This window comes from Apium graveolens, chromosome 2 (genome assembly GCF_009905375.1).
Source record: "Apium graveolens cultivar Ventura chromosome 2, ASM990537v1, whole genome shotgun sequence".
NCBI classification, from domain to species: Eukaryota; Viridiplantae; Streptophyta; class Magnoliopsida; order Apiales; family Apiaceae; genus Apium; species Apium graveolens.
Genome location: NC_133648.1, coordinates 53,339,020 through 53,350,412, shown reverse-complemented (window position 1 = coordinate 53,350,412; position 11,393 = coordinate 53,339,020).

Here is an 11,393-nt window from a genome sequence, read left to right as displayed (position 1 = left end):
TTGTTGAATTGTTGAAGTTGCAGGGAGGCTAGATGTGCCTGAAGGAGCTTCTTGGTGCTGGCATTAGAAGTGGTTTGAAGAACAGTATTTGTCTGATTGATTAGTTGGATTAGGGTTGTCTTGAAGTAGTGCTCATCACAGTGCTTTGAAAATGCCCATGATGGCAGACCTGATCTTGAACTTGAACCTACTTCTCCCCCTAAGTCCATTGCCTCATCTTCACTATCTCCACTTTCACCACCAAAGAAATCAGATGAACCCCCAGTCTCATAGTCCACATCACCAGTTGTAGAAGGCAAAGCTGTGATGACATCTTTGGCCCTTTGCATAGACTGAGTGGTATGCACCAGATTGAGCATTCTTTCTGCATTGTCATTGCCCTGTTCAGCTAGAATTTGATAAGCTGGAACAGGGTGAGTAAATGCCTCAACATCAAAGGAGGTGGAATCTATAACAACTTGAGGTTGCTGAGATAGTCCCTCCCTATCTGCATCCTGGACATTCATTGACTCACTAGCAATGATATCCATCCTTATAGCTCCAGTACCTGCATTTCTCTCGATTTCTCTCTTTTGTTGCATCAGGGTCTCACCCTGGCTCCCCACCCTCACACCCTCACCTTCACCTACTAAGGTGGGACTCCTCTCACTCACTTTTGCCAATCCTGAAGAAATGGATTGCATAGTGTCACTCATTTCCTCTCCTTTTTCCTGGGAGCAACCCAGACTCTCACTCAAAACACTCTTCTCTCTCAATCCTAAGAGTGACTGTACAACCACTAAATCTTTTGCACTTGAAATAAATGAAGTTTGAAGCTGTGCAGAGATACCCGACGGATGAGTGATATCCATCGGGTTAGCGGTTTTGTTATCCGACGGATGACTGCTGTTAAGCTTATCCGCCGGGATACAATCACTACTCGACGGATGAGCAATATCCATCGAGAGAGTAGAAATGAATGAGCTGGGAAAAGAAACTATTGTTGACTCTATGCTGATTGAAGATATTTTGGGCACTGATGATACAATAGTTCCAGAAAGAATTGGCAAGTGAGCCAACAAATCATCTAGAAGATAATGCTCAGTTACACTGGATTTTGGCTTCCTCAACAGAGTTAAAGAAGGGGAATCAGGAATTGATATGTTTATCATATCCACATCCAGAGAATTTGTTGGTGAGTTTGGTGTTTGAGGTGCTTCTATAACTAGAGATTTTGGCTGTGACTCCACATTTATAGGAGCCACATCAAACTGAATTTGTGAAGGTGCAGTGACTGTGTCTGTTGCACCAGTTTGCACAGTGTGTGTACCCTATGCATCCCCAAGGGTTTTAGACTTTTTCTTTCTGGCATAAGTTTAGGGTGAGCTTGTGTCCCTAACCCTCTTGGCCTGTGCTTTTGGTTGAGAGCTTTGTTCAATAACTACATCCTTTTGGGAGGATGCAGCTAGATTTGAGCTTTTATCCTTTTTAAGCACTGCAGTTTGTTGGGAAACTGCAGTGTGGCTAGGATGGGATTCACTCAACTCTCCAACCTTATTCTTGGGGTTTCTTTTATGTTTACCCCTTCCCTCACCTAACTTACCCTTCTTCACACTCCCCTCTTTGGCTTTTGTGGATTTTACAACTGGCATCTTTTGAGAGATACCAGAGGGGGCTTTCTTTGATTTGGATTTTGAAATAATTGTAGGTATGGTAGCTTGGGTAGGCAACTGTTTGGTCATTGACACAGTTGCCATAGCCACACTAGAACTAAAAGAAATTGTTGAGGTTGGAATAGTTGTACAGATGGATGAACTTACCTCACTTACCTGAGGTGCTTGCATTACAGGAAAATAGAACAATGGCACATCCTTGTGATGATTGGCCCTGTTCAAATCTGCAATGAGCCTTCTCTCTTGAACCCAACAATCTAGTTTGTTGTTAAGGTTCTCAAGCACAATCTCTTCAGAGAGGTGGTTAGCTAACATCATAAAGAATCTAGCATAATACACATTTTTACCTCTTTTATGTAACTCTCCTAGTTTAAAACCTAACTCAAATAAAACAAGGTCACTAAAATTGAAATACTTATCTGTAACTAGCATGTAGAGCATGTTAAGCATGGAAATATTCACTGAATCAAAATTACTGATCTTTCCTGAGAAAACCTTTGTAACTACATCACATATAAAACTCCATTCTTTCCTAAGACCCATTCTCCTAATATCACTCAGTTTATAAGTAGTAAGTGCATAGTTCATGGAATTAAGCTTATTGATTATATCAGTGTCTGTTAGATATATTTGATAATGTCATGGCTAATATGTTTTATGTTTAGCTTTCAGATCTTACTTGAACAAGATAAATCAGTACTTAACTGTTGATCAGTACTTATACTGGAAGTCAGGACTTAAGGATATCATTACTTATGTTATCAGGAGATAATCATCAGAAGATAAATATCAGAACTTAAGTGCTGAAGGACAATCAGATAAGGACAGTAGTTGATTAAAGGAAAGAAGATCAAGATAAACATAAGAAGAGATATGCATGAAGAAGGAATTCTGTAAAGAATGGAATACTTGGAAGAAAAGATATCTGATTGATATATTTTAGGAAGCAGAATTATATTCCATATCAATTAGCGATTATCTTGTAACTGTGTAGTATATAAACACAGACATAGGGTTTACACTAAAAGTGTTATCATTATTAGAGAAGATTATTCATTGAAACCCTAGCAGCTCTCGTGATATTTGTTCATCACTGAGAGGTAACAGTTCCATACTGTAACAGAGTTTATTGTTTCAATAAAGTTTGTTTTCTGTTACTTAAGTTCTTAAAGTTCGATTTGAGTGTACTATACACTGTATTCACCCCCTCTACAGTGTGTGTGTGACCTAACAATTGGTATCAGAGCCTATCTGTTAACATACATACAGTTAAAGATCCAAACACAATCATGTCAGACACAAAAACTCCAACTAAGCCTACCAAAACTGAGGAATCACCAAAGACACAAATTCAGAGTCGGTATGAGACCATCAGAGTTCCCATACTGAGATCATCTGAATATCCCATATGGAAGGTAAGGATGACCATGTTCCTGGAAGTAACAGATCCAGAATACCTTGATAGAATCAAGGAAGGCCCTCATAAACCAACCAAGCTCGCTGTTGCAGTTGCAGGTGAAGCAGCAAAGACCGTACCAAAAGAGAAGAATGATTATACTGCTGAAGATATAGCATCAATTGCTAAGGATGCTAAGGTACGACACTTACTGCATAGTGCCATTGATAATGTAATGTCATACAGGGTAATCAACTGCAAGACTGCTAAGGAAATATGGGATGCTCTGGAAACAAGGTGTCAGGGAACTGATACAATTAAGAAGAACATGAAGACAATACTCACTCAAGAGTATGAACACTTTGACTCAAAGACTAATGAGTCATTGAATGATTTATATGATAGATTTGTCAAACTTTTGAATGATTTGTCATTGGTTGATAAAGAGTATTATCTTGAAGATTCAAACCTTAAGTTCCTGTTAGCTCTTCCTGAATGCTGGGATTTGAAGGCAACGACAATAAGAGACAACTACAATCTTGATGAAACAACTCTTGACGAAATCTATGGAATGCTCAAGACTCATGAGCTGGAGATGGAACAAAGAAGCAAGAGGAAAGGAGGAAAGTCAAGGACAGTTGCTCTTAAGGCTGAAGAAGAATTCCCCAAAGCAGCTTCCTCAAAGAAAGATAAGGGTAAAGCTCTTTTCATAAAGTCTGATACTGAGTCATCAAGTTCTGAGAGTGATGATGACTCAGATTCTGAAAGCTTGCCTGAGACTGATGCTGATGAGGAGATGATGAAGCTGTGTGCTCTTATGGTGAAAGGAATCACAAAGATTGCATACAGGAAGTTCAGGAAGGGAAAGAAGTTTTCCAAGAAAGGCATAAGTTCTGATAAGAAGAATTTCAGAAGATCTGAAGGCAGAGGAGGAAAGTCTGACAGAGGAGATTACACCAATGTTAAATGCTATAACTGTGGTGAGAAAGGCCACATATCTCCTGACTGTAAGAAGGTAAAGGGTGACAAAGGCAAGGCTCTTGTCACAAAGCAGAAAAGCTGGACAGACACCTCAGACTCTGAAAGTGAGGAAAACTATGCATTGATGGCAAATGCTGATAAAGAAAGTGCTGAGAGCAGTTCTGAAGCTGCTGAAACAAAGGTACCTCAGACTACTTATGCTTTTCATACTGATGATATTAATGAGTTGAGAAGATATCTTAAAACCATGTTTGTTAGTTATAGAGATCAAAGTTTAACATGTGAAAGATTAACTTCTGAAAATCTTGCATTTAAGAAAAGAAATGATTTCTTAGAAAAAGAGTTAGTCATGTTCCATCAAACTCAGAAGGATAGAGATGATGCTTTTTATGTTAGGAATGAAGTGCTAAAATTAAATGAATCTCTAAAAACTGAGTTAGAAAAGGAAAGAGAGATTATCAGGACTTGGACTAACTCTGGCAAAACAACTCAAAATTTGCTAAGTAGTGGAAACTGGAAAGAGGGCTTAGGTTATGGAGAAGATAAGAAAGATAAAGGAACTGAAGAAATTAAGTCTGTTGATAAGCAAAAGCCAAAGTTAAAACCTGTTAAGTTTGTAACTGTAAAGTCTGAAAATGAAAAATCAGAAGTTACAAAGAAATTAACTTCTGACAAACTAAAACAGGAAAAGACAGCTGAAGTGAACATAGGCTTAATGACAAAGAAGCAGCTTAAGCATAAGCTGAAAGATGTCAAGAATGCAAACAAGGTAAAATCACCTAGGAAAAATAGGAATGGAAAGGAAGGTGTGAATAAAAGCAATAATTATAAACCTGTTCCTGATGCTTCTAGGAAAACATGTCATAACTGTGGAAGTTCTAACCATCTGGCTTCTTTTTGCAGGAAGAATAAGAATATTAACTCCTTACCTTCAAAGTCAGGAGTTAAGAGTCAGTCTGTTAGATACAAACCACAAAATCCTTGTTTTCATTGTGGTAGTTTATGGCATTCCATTTATACTTGTAAGGAATATCATAGCTTGTACTATGATTATTATCAAATAAAACCTTCTTTGAAGAAAATTTTCATTGTTCCTTCTAGTGTAAATTCTGATTCAAAGTCTGATAGTGTAAGTTCTGATAAAAAAATTGTTAACATAAACTCTGATGCTAAATCCGCTGCAAATGTTAATAAACTTAATAAGGCCAAAGGATCCAAGCAAGTCTGGGTCCTTAAAATTAATAATTAGTGGTCTTTGTGATTGCAGGGCAACAGGAAAAATATTCTAGTTCTGGACAGTGGATGTTCAGGACATATGACTGGAAATAAGGCCCTGCTATCAGACTTTGTGGAGAAAGCTGGCCCAAGTGTTTCTTATGGAGATGGCAACATTGGAAAAACATTGGGATATGGCAATATCAATCCTGGAAATGTCATAATTAAACAAGTAGCTCTAGTATCAGGACTTAAACACAACCTACTGAGTATAAGTCAAATCTGTGACAGAGGTTATCATGTTGATTTCTTTGAAGAACACTGTGAAATTATGAGTAAATCTAAAGGCAAAGTTGTTCTGAAAGGATACAGGCGTGGTAACATTTATGAAGCTAAGCTTTCAATAAGTACTGATGGTTCTGCAATCTGTCTGATGAGTAGAGCATCAATTGAAGAAAGCTGGAATTGGCATAAGAAACTCTCTCATTTAAATTTCAACAATATAAATGAACTGGTCAAGAAAGATCTTGTGAGAGGATTTCCAAACACAGTATTTGCTCCTGATGGTCTTTGTGATTCATGTCAGAAAGCCAAAAAAAGAAAATCTTCATTCAAGAGCAAGACTGAATCATCAATTCTTGAGCCTTATCATCTACTACATGTTGATCTATTTGGTCTAGTAAATGTCATGTCCATTGCAAAGAAGAAGTATGCGTTGGTCATAGTGGATGAGTTCACCAGATACACATGGGTGTATTTCTTGCATACAAAAAGTGAAACTGCATCAACCTTGATTGATCATATCAAACATCTGGATAAAATGGTCAAAGATTCTGTGAAAGTTTTAAGGAGTGATAATGGCACTGAGTTCAAGAATTTGATAATGGAAGAGTTCTACAAAAGCCATGGAATAAAGCAGGAATTTTCTGCTCCTGGAACTCCACAGCAAAATGGAGTTGTTGAAATGAAGAATAGAACTCTCATTGAAGCTGCACGTACCATGCTTGAAGAAGCAAAGCTTCCAACCTATTTCTGGGCTGAAGCTGTGCAGACTGCTTGTTTTACTCAAAATGCAACACTCATTAACAAGCATGGAAAAACACCATATGAGATGGTGAAGAAAAAGAAGCCAAATCTGAAATATTTTCATGTATTTGGATGCAAGTATTTTGTTCTCAAGACTCATCTTGAACAACTATCAAAGTTTGATCTAAAAACTGATGAAGGAATCTTTGTTGGATATCCACTTTCCACAAAAGCCTTCAGAGTCTATAATTTGAGAACAAAAGTGGTCATGGAATCTATCAATGTCTCTTTTGATGACAAAAAGATTACTGGTCTTGAAGATTTCATTGACCATGATCAGCTGAGATTTGAAAATGAAGACTCAAATTCTGATACAGAAAATCCTGACAGTCTAAGTCCTGATACTGTAAACTCTGATGGATTAAACTCTGATGTTATTGAAACTGTGGAGACTATGTCAAAGGAAGATGCACCTATGCAGGGGGAGCATACTCAAGATCCTACCACATCTCAAGAAACATCAGAACATGCATCTAGCTCTTCAAGTTCTGATTCATCAAGTTCTGATAAGCCAAGTTCTGATAGTGCTAAAAATCTAAATACTGAAGAATCCAACTCAGAGAGCATAGTTTCAGGGGGAGCATCAGAAAATGAAAATGAAAATAGCATGGATCATGGGGGAGCATCCAGTTCTAGAGAAAACCTTCCATCTGCAAGGAAGTGGACAAAATCACATACACCTGATTTGATAATTGGAAATCCTGAAGCAGGTGTCAGAACTAGAACATGTACTTCAAATGAATGTCTTTACAATTCTTTTCTCTCTCAGACTGAGCCAAAGAAAGTGGAAGAAGCTCTTCAAGATACTGATTGGGTGCAAGCAATGCAGGAAGAGTTGAATGAATTTGAAAGAAACAAAGTCTGGACCATAGTGTTAAGACCAAAGAATAGATCTGTTGTTGGTACAAAGTGGGTATTCAGAAATAAAACTGACAGTGATGGCATAATTACAAGGAATAAGGCAAGGCTGGTTGCAAAAGGATATTCTCAATAGGAGGGAATTGATTATGATGAAACATTTGCACCAGTTGCTAGGTTACAAGCCATAAGGATATTCTTGGCTTATGCTGCTCACAAAAAGTTTACTGTCTTTCAAATGGATGTGAAAAGTGCTTTTCTCAATGGAGAATTGGAGGAGGAGGTATATGTTGAACAACCTCCAGGTTTTGTAGATACCAAACATCCAGATTATGTCTACAGGCTTGATAAAGCACTTTATGGACTTAAGCAAGCTCCTAGAGCATGGTATGAAACTTTAGCTCAGTTTCTTCTGGAAAGTGGATTCAACAGAGGGACAATAGACAAAACACTGTTCTACCTCAACCATGGAAATGACTTACTTCTGGTCCAGATTTATGTTGATGATATCATTTTTGGATCTACAAATGACAAACTTTGCAAAAAGTTTGCCAAACTAATGCAGTCAAGATATCAGATGAGTATGATGGGGGAACTTAGCTATTTTCTGGGCCTTCAAGTCAAGCAGAATGAGGAAGGCACTTTTATTTGTCAAACCAAGTACACCAGAAACTTGCTGAAGAAATTTGGAATGCAAGATTGTTCCAGTGCATCCACTCCAATGGCCACTGCGACAAAACTGGATAAGGATACCGGTAAATCAGTAGATATTACTGACTACAGAGGTATGATTGGCTCTCTACTCTATCTAACTGCTAGTAGACCTGATATCATGTATGCTACCTGTCTTTGTGCAAGATTTCAAGCAGATCCAAGAGAACCTCACTTAACAGCTGTAAAAAGAATCTTTAAGTATCTTAAAGGAACAACTGCTCTGGGATTATGGTATCCTAGAGAATCAGATTTTAAACTAATAGGTTACTCAGATGCAGATTTTGCAGGTTGCAAAATTGACAGGAAAAGCACAAGTGGAAGCTGCCAATTTCTTGGAGGCAGATTGGTTTCTTGGTACAGCAAGAAACAAAAGTCAATTTCCACATCAACTGCAGAAGCAGAGTATATTGCTGCGGGAAGCTGTTGTGCGCAGATTCTTTGGATGAAGAATCAGTTACTGGATTATGGGTTAACATATTTTAAAATCCCTATTTACTGTGATAATCAAAGTGCTATTGCTATGACAGGTAATCCAGTTCAACACTCTATGACAAAGCACATCAGCATCAGGTACCACTTCATCAGGGAACATGTGGATGAAGGTACAGTGGAATTGCATTTTGTTCCCACAGATCAACAACTAGCAGATATCTTCACAAAACAACTGTGTGAAGCTACTTTTACAAGATTGGTAAATGAACTTGGAATGGTTTCAGGTTCTTTCTCTAAATCTGCTTAGTCTTGTTCTGTGTTATCAGACTTTATGCTCAGTATTTACAGAATTAATCTCATTGTGTATTCTGTGCTTAATTGATAAATGTCTTTAAGTACTGACTGTTGTCTGATATATGTTTCTAAACTCTGATAAGTGATATGTCTGTTCAAGTACCTATTCAATCCTATGAGGATAACTGTGCTAGATACTGACCTAGTAGTCTTCAATAAACAAATGATTCCATGTAAGAAGTAATTATTTCAGTGGAAACCCTATGACACTAGCAAATTCTGATAATTGAGCTTAGTTAAGTTTACTTTGTATATCTTATTACTAAGTCACAAATTAGAATAATGCTACTCATCTGTTAAGTTCTGATACTAGTAAAACTGCTGAATGTACTAAGTGCTGATAAACCTCACTTATCAAAAGAAAAAGCAAAAAGATCAAAGAATAAAATCAGGTACTCCTTTGAGGTCTAGAGTAAAAATGTGGAAAGGACGACCCAAGTGCATTGCTAGTATTAAGTAGATATGCATTAGAAAAGCAAAATATTTTCTTGGTGACTTTTCACACTCTATGATTACTGGAGAAATACTCTGATAATAGCATAAATTCTGATAAATAGTCGTGACTCACTTACACTGAGAAGCCACTGTAAAATAGAATTTTAAAAGATGCATAAAATTAGCACAAAACAGTTGAGGTGGACTCAAGCATGAACTCATTCATCAGTAGGTTTCAGGACAATGACAGCTCTTTAGCAAAATTTTAGTTATGCCTTATTTCTAAGATGTACTGAAGTGAATCAGACTTTACTATTTGTCTATTATTTAGCTTAATGCACACACTAATCACTCCATCTGAATGATAAAAATTTCTGTGGTGGTCTATGTTATTTTATATAAACAGTCATTGTGTCATTAATGCACAAATTCTGAGGACAAGTTCTAGTTACACGTTCTGATGATTAAGTTCTGAAGTCTATAACTCAGAACTTGTATGAGGATTTACTAAGATGGGCATTCCTTTTTCGAGTTAAGAAATTATGTTCTGATGACTGTTAAGTTCTGGTATAGGTCTAAGTTCTGATTTCTCAGTCTAATCCTTTACTTGGCTTATCTGTGAATAAAATTTGATAACGATCTCAGTTCGAACTAGAATATGTTGAAGTGGAAGATTAATAGTCACTATGATTAGGATTAATGGTATTCGTACTTGAACAGTCCACTGTTTCTTGTTTCTTGTGCGTTTTAAACCATGATTCCTCTTTCCAATGAATGTTATTCTTTTTCAAAGTCTAGGGAGACGAGGTAGAATTAATTTTACCTGTCAGCATTCAATTTCTTTGCGTCTCCTGGCATTCTCGTGCCTATATAAACAGCCACTTCACATCAGTCTTTCCATCAAATTCTTCTCACACACTTATCTTCATACTTCTTCTTTCAAAAACACAATGGTCAGATACAACATGTTTTTGAACTACCAAAACTTCAATATGGAGCTAAGCTGTGCCGAGTGGCAGCAGGAATGGCATGTCACAGCCATTCCTGAGGAGATCTGGGACTCTGTCCCACAGGAGGTACTGACACACCTTCTGTTCTTCTATATGGACTACCATCGCCATCTGGAGCGATTGGAGGAGGAAAGGCTGGAAGCTCTCCGCCAGCAAGAGCGAATCATCAGACTCGCCATTCTGTTTGTCGAGAGTAGGAAGAAGAAGATGACTTAATCTCGTCTTCTTCCTGTTTTGCTTCATCATCAGCTTTGTCAGGCTTCTTAGCTAGGACTAAGGCTGTTGATGTTAGGTTTAGAAGCTTAGGGAAAATCTTGTATAAGTATTGATGTAATTTCCATTTCATAAATGTATTGTCTTGATATATTAATGAAAGTTATTTTTACTTCAAGATTTTGTCTCTGAGTTATTTTATCTTGTGTTGATAAATCCTGATTGATATTCTGATGACCATATAAATTTTGTTTTATATTAAGTTCATTTTCAGCACTTACTTATCTAATTTATCTTGGTCATTTTCATGTGATGTATTTTCAGAATATTAATGATGCAGTGAAAAATAATTCAATCATTGCTAACGGTTTAAATTTTGAATTAAAATTGTTTCTCTTGATAAATGGAACGGTTTTTCCTTGAAACTAGGCAAATGGGTAAGTAATGATTCCTGTTTTCTCGAGCCCAGTAACTGTCCGTTATTACTGCATGTCTGACAAGTGTCCAACGGTAACATTTTTGTTCAGAGTATAAGTACAATAGAGAGAAGATTTCTTTAATCTTTTATTTTCTTCATATTTTATCTCTCTCCTTACTTTTACTCTCTTTCTCTTTATTTCTCACGTTGGTTTTTCATACAGACATTATCTCAAACACCTAACAGGCATACTTGAATCTCATTTTTTTTTCACATGGCACCTAAGGATTTAATCATTGATGGAGCTAAGTTTGTCCCTAACAACTATGCTGCATTTCTTGATCACACTGAAGCTCCATCTGAATTGCACTTTGTGCAAGATCTTCTTGCACATAGTGAGGTTGTGTATGCATTAACACAGCCTGAATTCTTTTCAAGCTAACAAGTTCTGAGGTTTTGGAGGACTGGACTTTTTGATGATGGAGGTCAACGTGGAATGTGGCGCCCTCCAAACCCGGGTCAGAAGTTTGGGGTCCACAACACATACTCAATATATAAACTTGTATATAAATTATTATTTGCAATGACCCTACTTTACATAACCACGGATCGCAACAGGTTAAAGTATG